Source organism: Thermobia domestica, chromosome 4 (assembly GCF_964235325.1).
Source record: "Thermobia domestica chromosome 4, izTheDome1.hap1.1, whole genome shotgun sequence".
Taxonomy (NCBI): Eukaryota; Metazoa; Arthropoda; class Insecta; order Zygentoma; family Lepismatidae; genus Thermobia; species Thermobia domestica.
Genome location: NC_137457.1, coordinates 78,434,555 through 78,452,853, shown reverse-complemented (window position 1 = coordinate 78,452,853; position 18,299 = coordinate 78,434,555). Strand labels below are relative to the sequence as shown.

General features: G+C 35.0%; 1 long non-coding RNA gene across 2 annotated transcripts in view; it reads right to left on the bottom strand.

Annotated features, from left to right (window-relative positions):
- The window catches only part of LOC145683323 (uncharacterized), a 324,002-nt gene extending 306,170 nt beyond the window's left edge, over nucleotides 1-17,832 (bottom strand). For both annotated transcript variants that reach the window (XR_014131042.1, XR_014131041.1), the window contains exon 1: nucleotides 17,772-17,832. This is a non-coding gene — a long non-coding RNA (uncharacterized LOC145683323). The remainder of the gene's footprint in view (nucleotides 1-17,771) is intronic.
- Nucleotides 17,833-18,299: the final 467 nt, after the last annotated feature.

The following is an 18,299-nucleotide window of genomic DNA, read 5'->3' as shown; positions in this document are numbered from 1 at the left end:
CTTGTAAATTTAAAATTCCTTGCACATAGCACGAGTGCGTGAAAATCCAAACAGTAGTGAGAGTTAAATTGATTTGATTATGTATTCTTATGGCTGTGTGGAATCTGGGTACTCGTTGCGATCCAGAGTTCAATCAACATAGCGTGCAGTGGCGGCAACATGATGTCCACGCCTCAAGAAATTGAAGATAATACAATCAGCTGGCAAGATAATGACAACTTCTTTTTCTGGGAGGAGGTACAATAAGGGCAAACTGTTCATTGATGGTCTGCAGGGTGCAACGACAATTACAAATGACTATTATTCACAACTGATCCCAAAAATAAGGCAGGCAATCAAGGGGAAACTCAGAAGCATGCTACACATGAAAGTGCTTCTCTTTCACATCTACTCACAAAAGCCATCATACCTCCACCGCTATTGCCGATGTCGGATATTAAATACTTGAGCACCCTCCCCAATCTCCAGATCTTGCCCCAGGTGGCTTTCACCTGTTTCGGAAGATTAAGTAGCACCCACGAGGAACAAAGTTTGCCAACGATGAACATGTTATGCAGGCTGTCGAAAAACGGCTTCCAGCATAGCCGTCAAGGATTTTTCTAAAAACTGGTAATAATACTCTAGAACAATGGTTCTCAAACGTTCCGAAAACGCGTACCCCTGTTCTTTAGGAAAAGTGGGTCTGTGGACCTTCTTACAATGCTATCTGAAAAATCACATGGTATTAAAAAGTGCACTAACTAAAATTATCACTGACAAGAAAACGATCAATAAAAATAATGTATCAAGGCATCAATGGCATCAAATGTAGCAATGCTTTTTTAGACAACTCTTCATTCTCACAACGGACACGCAACCAAAAGCTACAAAGGTCATTTTTCTTTGAAAACGCTTTTCCATGAAGTATCGCACGATAGCACCAATAGCTGTTCTTGTTCTGTGTTTGAGATGTGTTCTGACCTTGTAGAACCTATGTCATGGATTTCTACATTAGTGGAAGGATTTTCAATCAAACTATTACCAGGTTGCGGGGGAGGGACGTATTCTCGAAAGCTTGCAGCTTATGCTCGCATGTATTCTACAAGTATTTTATGCATCTCGGGAAAGTTTTTCACCTGAAAAATCAATAAAATCCTTGAGCACTAGAAATGATTAAAAGCTATTGTTTTGTACGAGTAACGTCCACAGCTACAGTTTTTTAATCTTAAAAATACTCTTGCATAATTGATGTGAGTTCCATTTTATTACATTTCAATTTTTAGGCGTCGTGGACACCCATGAGTCCGTGGACCCCACTTTGAGAACCACTGATCTAGAGCATTATTGAGGGAAGTCAACTATAGTGAAAGGGGGCCATGTGGGAAAGTGGAAGTTCTTTTATATCAAGAATTATCCAACACTCCTAATGATATCATTCAACACTGCCTACATTGCCTAGTTTACCTAAATATACCGATTTTTCAACCCATAAAACGTGATGGGGGTCGGTTGACAAGTCCCATGCATGAAATCTTGCCTCTATCATCTCCAGCGCTGCATGGAAAATATCTCACGAGGATACAGTATCTTTAGATTTATTTAGGATGTGTTTTTGCGATGTGTTTTCAGCACGTCCCCAAAGTTTGGCAATATTGTTGGTGAACCTTTAGTGTTCCTCAAGCGTGTGTTCGAAACAAGGCTCCATGAATCGTACACCGAAATCTTTCGATGTGTCAGAGGTAAAGCAAAACATTTCTGTGATTGGTGTGGAGCCCAGGCTTCGCTAGTCGTTATGGTCACTACACTTAAAGATAGAAAACATTCTATGACCCATGACCGCAAACAATTGGAGTGCAGACATGTCAACACCTTAAAAAAGTAAACAAAATTTCCAGTACATCACTAAAATCTGGCGCTGATATTAGTTATGCAGCAACTTGGGACAGTGGTAACGGAACCGGTTTTATCTTATCCATCTGTAGACTAGAACATTGATGGGCAAACTATGGTCCACGGGCGAGATACCACCGGCTGAATCATTCTATCAGGTCCGAAATATGAATCCTGATCTACAGAATTTAACTTCACTTCTGACAATCCGTGAATCCCACTTTAATCAATATTGTGAGAAACTTGTAGAAATGCTGTACAAATTTCATTTACCACTTGAACTTTATACTCTTTCAATCATAGAACATAGTATTACAAGATTTTTAAGAAAATGTATAGGTCATTTAATTGTTATTTTTCTTTAATATTGGCCCGCCAAAATGTTTTTTTTTTTTGGTCCCTTCCTAAATAAGTTTTCTCGTCACTGAAATAACACATAAGCCCTATGCAAAACAGTTTCGAGGTTTACCGCTCTTCCAGGGGTCTGGAGGATCGTTGCTACCACCTGCTTGCTTGATATTATTATATGGATCATTATATAACACTTAAGAAGCAGTTCGTATCAACAGAGAACCATTATGGCAGCCAAGTTTTGCTTCTCATCGTTATGTCTAACTAGACTCGATACAAAGAATGTATTCATTTTATTATCTTTAAGTCTGATATACGAGGGGTTTCAAATGGAAAAGCTGAGAGATGACACTGTGTTTATAATCGAAGTCTTAGTTCAAAAGTAATTACCAGACGCCTGAGCACAAATATCCCACTGTATTATGAGCCGAAGGATTCCCTGTGATCTAGTGGGTGTGATAGCGGCTAGTCCTCCGCTCTTCCTTTCAGGTCTCGTCCGAATTCAAGCGCTTGCCTTTGAGATGCCAAACAGATGGAAGTCGCAGGGAGATATGTCCAAACTCTAGGGCGGATGTTGGGGAGCGCGGTGGCTCAGTGGTAGAGCTTTCACCTCTGGTGCTTGGAGTCCCGGGTTCGATCCCAGCCCCCGCCAAGTGAACTTTGTGGTGGACAAACACCGTGCTAGTGGGTTTTCTCGGGGTTCTCCCGTTTCCTCCCACTTTCTTCATTCCACCATTTCACTCATCTCTCATTATCACCGTCTCCTTTAGCCTAACCGGCATAATCGTGGGACGTTAAACTTAAAGATTTTTCTAGGGCGGATGCTCAAGATGCTCCCACTTCAACTTATTCAGTACACTTCGTGTGACCTGCAAGAAGTGTGGACAAGTAATCGTGGATCAGGAAAACTCCACTTTCTCACTGAAATGTTGAAGAAACAGCTTCTCCCGTATACACTCACAATCCGGCGATGATTATCGACCGACTAAACTCTTTCCCCAGTCAGAAATCGGATAATACCTCACTGCTATTCAATCGCCGAATGTTTCATTGTGACGCTATTATTTCCTCACACACATTGCCGACTCAATTCGACTTAGACGGAACACATAATTGGCTGATTCTCTCCTGCACCATGTGAAAGGCAGCCACGCATGGGCACAACCAGGCCGGACACTACATTCTCTCCTTAGATGTCGCAGTACTTTATTTCAAAGCGATACATATTGCTATTTCAACGTGTGACGTTTCGTGAATTTCATTTGAAATTTCCTTGTGTATATGACGCCAGGGACTTAACAGTGAGACCGCGAATGCACTTTTCGTATACGTGGCATACGAGGCACACATTATCTATAAATCCACAATATTACTGACCGCCATTTTCTGTCCTTCGTGACAGATTATGATTATGGGTTCAAATCAGTTATGTTGAGTTCAAACGTTATAAAATCCAATCTCGTCGTGAAGAAATTCTCATTTTGCTCTTGAATTTCCCAAATTATGCTAATTATAAATTTAAGAAACTTGCAAAGTAAATAAAGCAGAAGCACTGAAAGTTATTTTCTCCGATATATGAGTAATTGTCAGCAAATATCGATTTTTTACGTTTATCAAATAGCTTTTAAAGAATGATTTTCCTCGAAAGAAGAAATTTAGTATGTTGACAGAAACAAATATATTTTATTCTCAAAGTTTATTATTCCTGCCACTCCTTTGTGCCATCATTTTCTACTGGATGTAACTACAAAAAATAATATGAAAAAAAGAAAAGAAATAAAAAAAATAAAAAATCTTCATTTCGCGGTACGCCTATATCTTGTTAATACCAGAGCATAATTTACATTTGTTGACGGCCGACAGCAGTTTTTTTTAAAGACAGTTCCCTCTAGCTGTGTTTTCTTGTAGCATAAAATTACAATTAACCTGATTTCAGATTGAAGTTTTACTAGGCAATTTTCGGTCCATAAAATAATTGTTGGCGTCGACAAAGTGTAAAAATCGCACATAAACATACGCTGCTAATTTCGACGAAAACTTCCTTTATCCCTTTTTTAAAAGCAAATGTTATAATATCCTACAATATGGATTTATCCCACGAGTTGGTATCATTGGTTCAAGTTTTAGTGGTGGTAGTTGCCTCAAATATAAACCTGAGCAATGTGTTTTTGTTATTACATTAGTCTGCCCCTTGTCATATAGCCTAGGTGCTAAAAAGGAGATTTAATTCCAACCAATCGATCAATGAGCGTCGTAAGCTAATGGTGATCTTTATACATTAGAAATCTAAAAATAATTTTGCGAATGGATCCGTAGTGCTAACGAAATGTCATTATAAAAACCCTCTGTCTTTCCCTAAATCTTCGTGGTTATAATATTAGGACATTTATCGTTATGCAAACACCTAAATTAACTTCTTCTTTCCTTAAAAAAGAAAATCTCTTCTACATGAAAACTTATGTCAATTTTCCATTTTTAATACGAAGTTTTTTCTTTGAGCATCCTCCCGGCTTCTAGACAATTTACCTATTACACTTCTAGGCTCTGCCCTACGACCTCATCACAACTAGAATTATCGGTTATACCTAGATATTTCCCAGTCCTTTGCAAATCCTTCTCTTTTCCATTTCCTTCTACGTCCATTTCATTATTTTTGTCAGTTTTAGACTCGCCTGTAAAACCATCTCCATTTTTTACTTTTTGCTTTCGATCGACTGAGAGAAAGTATGGCGATCGTTAAAAAAATTCAACGGATTTACATCTTTCATGAAACCTACAGATCGAAAACGTGATTTTTCGATATTCATTCGTCCGTCTGTTCGCTAAGGTTTCTTCAAATCAGAGTAGTTTACTGAAGAGTAAACATCGAAAAACACGATCTTCTCAAAAATGCCTCCAACAATTTTTATTATGTTTCATAAATCAATATTTAATTAAGAACCCTATATTGTGGTATAAAACATTTCTCTGGGAAAAATCAGCGAGGGGTAGTTTATTCTTGGGGTTGAGCTGTTTATCGATGCTTTCCTCAAAAACGGCTCAGGCCCTTTTATTTGCATTTCATAAATAAGTATTTCATGAATAACCTGGCAATATGGCATAAGTCATTTGACGTCAGGAAATATACGAGGGGCAGTTTGTGAATTGGGTGATTTGTTTATCGACAACTTTCACAAAAATGTCTCACTTGATAATTCATAAAAATTTTGTTGATAATTCATAAATATATCCTTAACAACCTTTTATTGTGGTAAAACCATTTCCCTGCGAAAAACCTATTAGGGGTTATTTATTCTTGTATTTTTTCGATTTCTTTTGGTTTTGTAAAAAACTCACTTTTCCTGACAATTTTTTTCAAACGACAAACTATTTTCTTCAAGTTGCATAAATAAATGTTTCATTAATAAACATAAAAATATGGCTAAACCCAAATGATTGAAAATGATCCACACAATGTAGTTTACTCTTGGGGTGAGTTTCTAACGTTTTTCTCAAAAATGGCTCAGTTGATTTTGTTAATATTGCAAAACAATTATTTTGTTAATTGCTCTAATATATACAGTATGCCATCTTCTAATGAAAAATCTGAAGGGTTGGTACATTTTTGGGGAGGAAGGGTGAAGTTTATTCAATTGAGTTTTCCAAGACAAATTATTTTATTCATATTTTCCAATTGCAAGTTTCAATATTAACTGTGGCCTAACATTTTAGGAAATTGGAGCGAAAAGGTCTAGTGTGGTCGCCCGTACCTTTTATAAAAATCAAGGCTATATCTTCTCCCTATTCTTTATTTATTAAAGCAGAATTCTGTCCTTATTAGTTAAACAAGACGATAATTTTATCATTTTTATTACCGTTTCTGTTGTTCTCTTAAGGTTTAGTTCATTAGCATTAAGCATTAAATCAAGAACCATATTAAGCAATCATGTTGTAATTTTTAGCCCTGGTCGTGATATTTATAATCAAAAAATCCTACTGGTTGTTTGCATTGTATCTAAACCAGTGACATAGCCAAGATATATATTTTGAGATTTCGACTTTATACTGAAAATGAAAATAGTTATCTAACATCCATTACAGTGTGAGTTACAATCCTCGACTTACTAATGCATTTCCAAAGTCCTGACCTGTTTGGTGGTGACGTCGTCGGGAATCTATCTTAAAGCAGCTTTGACAATGAGTATTATATACGATATATACGGTATACTCGTATAACCTTCAGATTAAACAGATAAACATTATCAACGTTTAACACTGGACACCTTACAGTGTGGAGCAGAAACGGCTAGTGCGATTGGAATAATTTTGAGATTTCAGATTGAAAACCTTCTATTTCCAACAACTTTACTTTTTCTGTTGTTGTATCTTTATCATTACAAAGTTCCGGTTTTTGATGCACCCAGTATACTAAATGAGTGATCTGCAACCGGCGTATCGCGGCGCCAGAGTGCGACAGCAAGGTGAAAAATGTGATGCAAAGTTTCCACATCGTAAGAAATTATTTTTTGAGTTATTATTTATTATTATTATTATTATTATTATTATTATTAGAGTCTATTGTTATTCCAGATACTATGCTTCGTACGCTTGTACAGTATTTCGTCCTCTGTCGTATTTTATTCTCTATATATTAATTTCCTCCATTGTTGGAACAAAAATCGAGGATGTTTATGACTGCTACGCAGTGACCACACTAGAAGGGATAAGGAGAACGGAGCCTTCCGATCTCATTGTCCGCCTTCCGTACTCGTGACAAGCCCACCGCAGGCATGTTGTATTATCATACAGCAGTTTTTCGGTACACGAAAATATAACTGGGTTTCCAAAAATGTATCTGCAATTCACAAACACACCCTATGCCAAGAAAATAAAGCTGATGTCGTCTCTGCTCCTACGGTGCGTATATCTCAAAAAGTACAGAAAGCTAATTATAAGATATCCGAACTTACCATTAAGACCAATAGATCACACACAACAGCTGAAAACGAATGTTGTGTATGATAGCCGATTTCGATTTCTGGTGGGAGCTCATGTGCTTAGGATAACGTTTTAAGTTGTATTTCACGTTTCCTATAGTATCTGTACTGTATAGGATGCTAAGCCCTGAACCAACCAAGAATTCTTACGTGAATGTGATGCAGATATGGAAAGACAGAAAGCTGAAGACTAAACCTACCAAAGATGGAGTAAGGTTGGTTGTTCGATATCAAAAGTTTCAAGTGCGCTAAAGGAAATATGTTTCTGTTTATTGAGAAAATAGAAACTGTCCTGATGATTTGCGTGCAAAGTAAAAGAGATATGAAATGCAGAAGGAGAAAGAAGGGATAAAAATAGTAGTAATAATAGTAATAATAGTAGTAATAGTAGTAATAATAATAGTAACAATAAAAAATACAATTTAAACACCAGACTCGGATCGGGAGGGAAATCATGTCCATAAAAATTAAAAGTTTTGTTGCATCACACTGGGAGAAGAAATGTTACTTACTGTTCTTATTTTTGTTCTCAACAGTCGGAACACGAGAAAATTTTACGTCTGATTTTTTAAGTAATACCACTTTATTTTCTACTGTCGTAATTTACCTTACGAGTCGCCTTTTGTAGACACCTTCAACATATTGTGCTCGTAGTTTGATAGTTGAAGAATACTAATAATCATAGTGCACTAGATAATTAAGGTACTGAAATTCACAGGTTTCCTTTATTTTCTCGATTATGTAGCTTCGGGTTATAAAAGTAAATATACCTTAGAATTGTCTCCTCACAAAACGTCATGTGTATGTTTTATAGCAATATAATTTTAAAATATCAAATTTCGTTTTTCTACGTCATAAATACACAAATTTAAAAATTTGTACGCTTGCAGATAATTACTGGGATTAAAGAGGTTAAATAGAAAGTATCGAAATATTGCGAAACATGAACATATTAAAGCAATAAAAGTATCGAAGAATCGTAATATCGTAAACACCGAAAATATTAAAAAACACCGAAATATTAAAAAAATATTGAAAATCGATCTTGAAAGTTTTTGATACTTAAAATATATATCAATCGATATATCGAAATATCGCACAGCTGTACGTGGGATCTGTCACCGAGGATTTTCTTTTAAAAACTGTTCCTCTTCTATTATGAGTTTTCCCGTACATTTTGTGGATTATATCACTTTGACCGTCACCTAAATGTTTCTTCCTTCACACTCAGTACACTTACCACTCTTACCACGCTAACACCATAAATTCGAGGGCCTCTTTGGATATTATAGCTAACTTATTTTAGTTTATGACTGCTTGGTCGATAGAGGCATACTACTATTCTACTAAGACTCACAGAATACCTGGTTAGCCCTATCACCTCACCAACAATCAAGGGCTGTGGTGGCTGCCTGTCCTCTGCCAACCCAGACATCTTACGTGTTTCCTACTCCATATGTTTGAATTAATTTAATAAATCTGTACACGACATACTAGTAAACTACGGTTGTGAGATTTTATTTGTTAAATGTTAAAATAAATATTAATTTATTATTATTTTTAAAATGTTTATTTTTAAACCATAGAGTTCTACTTTCCAAACGATCGAAATAAAGTATTGTGAAATTTGGAACATATCGTGTGTAGTTATGTATGAATCTGTGATCTGCAAATGTGCTTCTAAGTCTTCAATCTTAGACTATTTTAGTATACCTCTAAGGATACATTTTTTCTGCTCTTCTTCAAATGAATTAACTTTCACTTTAGACACTGGTCCCAGACATTAATATCTGGAGCAAGAGAAAGTCGATCTACGTGTGTATATAGAAACAATAATTGTGTCCCGATAAGATCGTGCGCTGTGTATATGTTTTACGCTAGCCCTCTTCCGTTCATTTACCACAATCTTTGTTTCTGTTCCCCTCGTTTCTGGAACTACGAGTTGTAAATATATGCATATAAGTTTCTACAATTGAGATCAATGCCTCCCCTGATTTCAACTCAGCTTCTGCTCTTTAACTAGGTAATGTGCAGGCTTTGTACTTTGAGTCGACGCGACTGCGCAAACGAAAATTTCAAGGTTGTATCGGTACCAACAAGGACTGTGCAAATTTACTTGTGTGTTTATTCTCCCGCATGAGTCAACTCCTCTTTCCACTCCCCTTACGTTTCTCCATCCCATAAGCAGGGCAGTGCCAATAGATGCGGTATGCGTCATATTTACACACCATTTCTTAATTAAAGTGTGAACCCATCAGCAGGCAGCTAATTCGGCAGAGCATACACACGGTTTACACAAATTCTCACATTTTTCAATAATTATTGGGACCTTCCCGAATTTCGACGAGGAGTCTCAGGGGGCCGGCACGAAGCCCTTGTAGGCTTAAATTTTGTTGGCACCGGAAAATGTCCTCACAATTTTTCCGGTTCCAACTGGTAAGGTGTTAAATCATATGCAGGTACCAACAAGGATAGGATTGCGGGAACACACACACACACTCACAAACAATCACATTGTTCACGGAGCACTTGGTAGCGCATGCCCAATAAAATTACAGTTCCAATTTAGTGGAAATAACAACCATGCACAGAAACGTTACAATTCCGATTCCGACTACTGTTCCAGTTCCGGTTTCGATAACACACAGAAGCAGCACAAGTATGTCATTGACGACGGTGTTTTTGCTTGTTTTATGACTATGGCGTATAGTGAAGTCATTACCTTACAGTTTATGTCGGGTACGCCCTTTTGTAACAATTTTAACCAATTTGGATGAAACTCAGTGTATAGGGGTTTTCGAACATGCAGATTACAGATATCATATATATATTTTTTAACTAAGTCTTACAGTTATGAGGGATGCGCACTTTGTATGAAAATTTTAACCGATTTGCATGAAACTCGGCATATATGGGTTTTCCAACATGCTGATTACTAATATCATATTTATTTTTACGTACTTCAGCCAAGTAGTTTATGTAACATACCCCCTTTTATGACAATTTCAGCCGATTTGGATGAAACTTGGTATATATGGATTTTCGAACATGCTGATTCCGGCTGTCATATTTATTTTTCTAGTTCTTACAGTTTATATGAGATACGCTATTTCCATGACAATTGTAATTGATTTCCATAAATCTCGGCATAGACGGGTTTTCGAACATGCTGATTGCGACTATCATAGTTATTTTTATTTAGGTCTTATAGTTTATGTGGGGCGTCCGTTTGAAAACAATTTTAACCGATTTTGATAATACTCGGCTTGTAGTGGTTTTCGTGCATGCTGAGTACGAATATCATATATGTTTTTACCTAGGTATTATACTTTATATGGGATACGTCCTTTTAATGACAATTTTAACCAATTGGAATGAAACTCGACATATAGAGTTTTTCGGACATGCTGCTTACGAATACCATATTCTTTTACCTAGGTCTTACGGTTTACGTAAAATACACAATTTTTATGACAATTTTTAAAGGATTTGGATGGAACACGGTATGTAGGTGTTTTCGGACATGTTAAATACGAATATCCTCTTTGTTTTTAACTAGACCTTAGAGTAAAACTAGGGTTTCTCAGTGGTTCGCTCTCACTTCGAGTGTCTTTTTTAGCTTATCCGGCATATTGGTAAGACGTAAAATTTAAAGATTGCATTTGGCTCACACATACATACAGAGAGAGAGAGACGCATGCTTTACGGAGCACTTGGTGACGAATGCGCACTTTCAATTTAGTAGAAATTACACGAGTACGCAGAAAAATTGTAGTTCCTACTCCCAGTTCTGACTCCAGTTCAACACAGTAGCATCAGCCGCTTGACAACATGCAGAATCCTATGGTATGTCTCTCAACCCTAGAAAGGTATACAATGAACATATATTCTAACTGCAAATCTAGAAAAGCTGTGACAGCATGCAGAACTGCAGAGGCAGAGCATAAATAACATAAGAAATCCATTCGTTTTACTCGTTTTCTTCTACGACTAAAAGAACGAAGTGGAGATTAACACACACACAGTTTGTATTCCAGTGATGACAAAAATCGAAGCTACATCCTGAATCTGTTACACTGACAGACGATATTTATTTACACTAAATTCGAAATTTAAAAAAAAATCAAAACATTCTTCTACAATAATGGCAAATTGAACATAATTGTAAAGCATATTTACCTCCTTTCTGTATGTCCTTGTTAAGGATATTTACCGTAAATTATGTGACTTTTGGAAGGGTCTTTGTAGCCCAATATCAGTCACTGCCACATGCAAGCAGCATTAGAATATTAATTCTGTTACATTTGTGAATAATCTGACACACATTGGATTTTCGAAAATAAAATTTGAAATATTTATAAAGATCCAATAACTTATGCTTCAACCCCTGTGCCCCTCCAAGCCAGTACATTACCAAAATAATAATCCAGATATCAAAAACACATACTCTTTTGCTTAATCAACTCCAAATATCACATTAATTCACAAAAAATACCTTCTTCTCGTATGTCCCTACTAAGGATATTTATGGTCCTTTTTTATTTTTCAAAGGGGATTATAGCCCTACATAAGTCACTGGCCATGCAAGGAGCATTAGAATAATAATTCTGTGACATTTGTGAAAAATCTGACGCTCACTGGCATTTCGGGAACAAAATTTTGAAGTTTTATAAACATCCATCATCTAATGCTTCGCCCCCTGTGCCCCTAAGGTGGTGAGTTACCAAAATAGCATTCCAGATTTCAAAAACGCATTCTTTTTTGCTACAATGACGCAAAATTTCACAATAAAAAATAAAAATACATTCTTCCCGTATGTCCCTACTAAGGATATTTATTGTGATTTTCTTATTTTTGAAAGGGGGCTGTAGCCCCATTATCAGTCACTTTTACACGTAAGGAGCATTGGCGCATTAATTCTGTGACATTCGTGATTAATCTGACGTTTACTGGCACTCTGAAAGTAAATTTTGGGACTTTGGTAACCCATCACCCACCTCCTTTTTACACCCCTTGCCCCCAAAAGGAGGGCCTTCCCAACATAATGCTTGAGATGGCTTTAGTAGCTTTGTGAATGAGTGTTTCTGCATTTTGTAACAAATACAACTCATTTGCCGCAAAATCTTTACGAATAACTATTTGGAAAAACTGCTCCCAAAATTTAACATTCAATCTTCCATAAGGAAAATGAACTTTTGTTTTTACACCGCTAAAAGGTGAGCTAAACAGCAATTTTCACCTATTACGTTTAAAAATTCAATAAGAGTGCCAAATTTTATATTAATAATGTGAAAACTTCATATTCTCCCAGTGCTGTACAAAATTACACGAATTATGGAACAGTCTGTATATATTTGTATGTATGTGTGTGTGTGAGTGTGCGTTCCTACTTACCTTTGGTATGATTTAAGATGTTGCAACCATAAATCGTACACATTGGATTTGGAAAGGAGTGCTGCTTGGGTAACTTTCCTAGCACAACAATGGGTAGCAGGAGGGAGCAACATATAAAAAAGATGGAAAACTTTCGATACTAGAGTGGAATTCATTGTTTTCTGGGTTGCGTAAATCAGTGATGTTACATCCATATAAGCTATTATTTGCATTCAGTGGTGTGGGTTTGTGACCGTAAAATATCGAAATCAACCAATGTAATATGGAGTCATAAATTTCTATCATAGTTAAGGTAATTGTTATCAGTTTAAATACAAATTGAATTCCACTGGTAGTAGGACCCCATTAGCCCACACAAATGGACAAAACTCCACAGGACAAATTGTCACAACCGCCACACAAATGTCTAAAAGTTCCACACAATCAGACAAATCTCCCACACTTTGAAATTATCCTGGTTGCAAGTTTAGTACGCTGAAAATAATAAAAGCATGTCCAGACATCCCTTAAGATCTAAAGTCCAAGGGACTTGTCTACCTATCACCTTGTCCACTTTAGATCATAACCTTTTTTTCGAATTCTTTTTATAATTTTCAGCGTGTGAATCATAAAAGAAGTGCTACTAGGGTAATTTTAAATTTTTGGGGATTTGTCCGATTATGTGGGAGTTTTGTCCATTTTTGTAGGAGTTTTATCCATTTATGTGATGATTGTGAAAGTTATTATGTGTTGGAGTTTGTCCATTTGTGTGGAAGTTATGACCGTTGAAGGTTATGACAGCTTACCTGTAAGGGACTTTTGGCTGTGGAAGTTATGGTCGTTAGTGGATTTGGGAGATTGGTCAATTTGTGTGCGGGTTATGACCGTTTGTATTTGTGTGTGACATTTTCTGAGTGTGGGAGTTTTGGTTGTGGGAGTCGAGACCTGTTCGCCCACAAGTATTGACCAGGTATGCCTAGTTATGGGCAGCGGGAATATTCTCGGGTTTTTCCCCTGGCATATAATTTCCCAGTAAGGAATTCATTTCGATTTCTTTACTTTGTCTTCCAAATTATAAGATCCATGTGACTAATTACTTTAATTTCTAATATTATGATTTACTTGTAGGTTTTAAATAAATAATTTGGAGGTTAAAAAACTAAATTCCTTGCCTCTACTTTATATTACTAATAATATGGTCTTCTAAGTTGTATTTCCATTTGTACTAAAAAGTAGCAAATTTACAAATGTTGAAAAGAAACTAGTTTTTAAAGTAATGTAGAAATTATGTAGAAATAGAGATGAAATAGGTACTATTAATACACCCGAACCACTGTTTGAAATAGACGTTGGTGTGTCTCTTGTTTCTGACTCGAATTTCTGAAAAAAAAAACTCAAATTTATCTTACTTGTGAATTACACCATGAAATTTTGAGAAATAGGTAGGATTAAAGGTTGTGTGTGGCAGTGTTACATGCAAAATTATAAAGATATATCAGTGTCTTGGAAGTATTGTGAATATAAATATGTATTTTCAAATGTTGATTAATTGTGAGATGTGTGTCTTCTGGTAGTTACCCAAACTAATTTGTTTATAACATTTAGAAATTTAACATGTTTATAATATCAGTAGTAGGGTCAAGTTTAGAAAATCCACTTACAAATAAATTTATACTGTTTATTGGTTATAAGTATGTGTACTAACTATACCATTTTTCACACATATTTACTTCAATAGAACATATTGTAAGTAAATATACATTTATGCGTACTCTCTAAATATAATGAAGCTTTCATAAAATAACACAATACGGTTCAGAATATACATTCTGAAGACTCCTTTGAGGACAACAGTAATACTGTGATATGAAAATGAATTTAACTTTGAAATCATAATATAGTAATAGAATGCAATTTTCTTTGTGATTGTACACTCATGTCCAAAGTGATTGTCGCATATCTATAACTGCCTTCTTGTAAGAATATAATTCGATAATGATTTTGCAGGGTACTTTTACTACTGATAGTATGTGTATAATCAGAACATTTATATTGGTGGTCAGTGGCGGCGATTAGACGTTAAAAGTGGGGGGAAAGATATGATCTGAATGTGTATATCAATGTTAGTATTTTTGGTTGTTTGTAACACTTTGTTTGACGAAAGGTTGTATTACTAATAGGATACTACCTTTTTCGGTTAAAACACCGTATATCGTGTTTCATATTTAATTAAGTAAATTGACAAGAGGAACGCACATAGGTACTAAAACTTGATTCCTTGCTCATGAACATTTTAAAATTCTGTCTGAAAAATTGTGTGTAATAACATATTTGTAAAACAAATAAATAGAAAGGATATTGTTAATCATACTAATGAATAATGAGGCTTGTTTGCAGAAGTTATGTTGAAACTGGGGATTAATGAAAAATTTACATTTTTAATTCCACACTTGCCATTAAATGTATATTATTACTCTTAGAAAATGAAAGACAGTAATGCTGACAGACAGTACAAGCATATGCTACGACGCAATTGTAATATTAATTCCTTTGAATTGCAATTAAAACGCAATTCCTGTAGCTGTCTTAACACCACGGGAAGACTAATAACCAATACACACTTACGCAACGACAAATATTATAGGGTACCATTTTTTTATGAACCAGTAATATATGCAAAAACTTTACATTTCCAAATGAAACTATATACATTAACCTTTTTAAATTATGTTTTTTTTTAAAGTAAATTATTAAATTTCAGTTAATCAGGTACAGCATCATTCCTATTTATCCTAGCATCATGGTTAATACCTCATTCTCTTTAGAATAGAACACCCTTCCAAACGGTTCCATTTACGTTTTTCTATCTTGTCCCTAATTCGGGAACTTTTAAGGGAAATCTGGATTTTTTCTGAATATTTTTCAAACTTTGATCCCCTCTGTACCCTCTTTGTCAGAGCACAGATATAAAAATATACTGAAAAATACGAAGGGGTACTAAATGTGTATAAAACATTTCAAGCTTCTATTTTGAAAACTAAGTGCGAGAAAATGTTTAACAATGAGCTATTAACATTACCACAATGCCCCAGATGACCCGGATGTAATATAAAATTTTCCTGAGGCATCCCTATTTATCCTAGGATCATTGCTCGTATATCATTCCCTTCAGAATAGAACATACTTTCAAAAGGTACTACTCACATGCCTCCATCATGTACTTGAGATGGGAAAATCGCGAAAAAATGGATTATTTGTTTAAAAAACATTCCTCCTTTGTACTTTTTTGCCCCTCTGTACCCACCTGTTTTAACGCAGAATCTGAAACAGAAAATACTAAGGAGTGTAATAAATGTGTGTGCCAAATTTCAATCTTCTAGGTCCAAAATTAAGCCCGCCAAAAATTTCTACAATACTCCAGATTTCTGTATAAAATAGGATCTCAGGTAAAAATTCCCTGAGACATCCCTATTTATACTAGGATGATCGCTCGTACAGCATCCTTTTTAGAACAGAACAGCCTTTCAAACGGTACCATTCATATGTGTCCATCATGTATGTGAGGAGGGAAAATCGCGGAAAAGGGATATTTGTTAAAAAGATTATTTTTAAACTTTTTCTCCTCTGGACCCCCTGTTTTATCGCAGAAATCTGAAAAGAATTATGGACTAGTTTGCTCAGTCTAATAAACATCCTGCTATAGTAGGTGATCTGTATGTAAACTTCCTTGTAACTGGTATCGATGATCAACTCGAGCAATTTTTAAATACGTATAACTTAACACGAAATGTCAATGTACCTACAAGTATAATTTATCATAGTCGTAGCGTACTCGATCAACTACTTTATAACAAAAATATATATAAACAGCACAGTTACAATCATAAAGAATGGTTTCTCGGATCATGAAACTCAATTATTTCATTTAAATATTTTCATTCTACAAAAAGCTAATCAAAACACACTCGAAAGTCAAATCCGCATACCCAAGAATTTTTAATGAAACGAATATCTCCCATTTCAATTTTATACTAAGTCATGAAAGCTGGGAGAAAATATACGCCAAAAATGTTTAAAAAAGCTTGTAACATTCTCCATGACGCATACACTTGTTACTTCGATGAGGCATTTTCTAGAGAACTTCGCCCAATTCCAATAACAAATAACAAATCTTGGATAGCTACTACAATAAAAGTTTCTAGTAAGAACTTAAGATCTTCACATTTATCATATAAGAGAGTAGAGTTACCAAATAACATGACAGGGTACTATATAAGCTATAGAAAAACATAAAAATATCTTAAAGTTGGCAAAAGCACGATATTACTCAACACGCATAATAAAATCATAAAATAAGACCGGCAAATTACGGAGGATAATAAAAGATGAAACATACTAAAGAACGAGTAAAAGAAGAAAACATTGACATTCAATCAAGTGGCAATCTTACTAGTGATCCATATATTATTGCCAATTTTTTGAACAATCACTTAATGAAGATTAAGAAAACTATAGGTTCAAATAGTTTCCTTCAGAGCAGTTATCTTTTAGCAAAAAAATCAAAACAATTCCTTCTGACATGCAAAAAATCAAAACACTCAAAAAATCTAGAATGTCTATTCATACGGAACATAAATTTGAAAAAAATATCCTTCTTTGCTGAGGTATAAACGAGAGCGCTTGGCAACCTTCCACCGCTGGAATGGAAGTTATATTTAACAAGTACTCGGAGGAAATGGCGTTTCTTCACTTAGCCCTTCTCACACAATTATATGTGAATTTATCACGTTAGTAAATATCTTTCAACACATCATAGAACATATTTTACAGTATGACATACTTACATTTTGGATTTCCAATCTTTGTGACTCTAAAGTATATTAGCGTGTTTTTTTTCTTTTTTTTACTAAATTTTGAGGAGGGAAACAATGGTGACATGACTTCTGGAAAGGCTAAGCATAAAGAATGTATGGATAAAATCCTAAAAGAAAAGTAAACCTAGGCAAAACTTAAAAGACTAATAGCTAAATACAGTAAAATATGTTAACCAAATTTTCCTGATGTGGAACAAAGTTTCAGTGGAGAATAATTACTATACATAATTACAAAATAAACTAATCCTAGTGATGACGTAATGGAACTTATAATTATTTTTAGTAATATTCAAGTTTTCTACTAAAATAAATATAAAAATTGCATTACCAAAACCACGAAAGGCTGGCAATAATATAAAAAGGTTCTTCCAATCTATGTGCCAACTAAGCAACTGATGTGTTTATATTCAATGTTGTTACAAAAGAAAATTACAAACAAGCTCAGTTCACATACCAATATTTTGAAAATACGAAACAAAACATCCATTCAATTCTATTGTAACCTATATTGTAATTTACATTTCTGTAATGTAAATTATATTTTATGATTACTTTGCTAATCTTATTTAAGCAGAAACAAATATTTGGTAACTCTTCTCTGTAAACGAGAAATCCATCTAACACAAAATGTTATATTCAGTATTAAGAAAACTTAAAATGCAGATCAAAGATTTAGAAAACCAAAGTCATCATAGGCATGTTTCTTTTCTCCCACGAACAAGGATTTAAAACCAGTAGTCCAGTGAATAATTTGGTTGTGGTTGCATTAAGTGAGGTAGTTTTAAAAACTTGAAAAATCTGTGTATTACGATAATCTAAATAGCATACTAAATTTGTATCCTAGTCAGATTTCCGC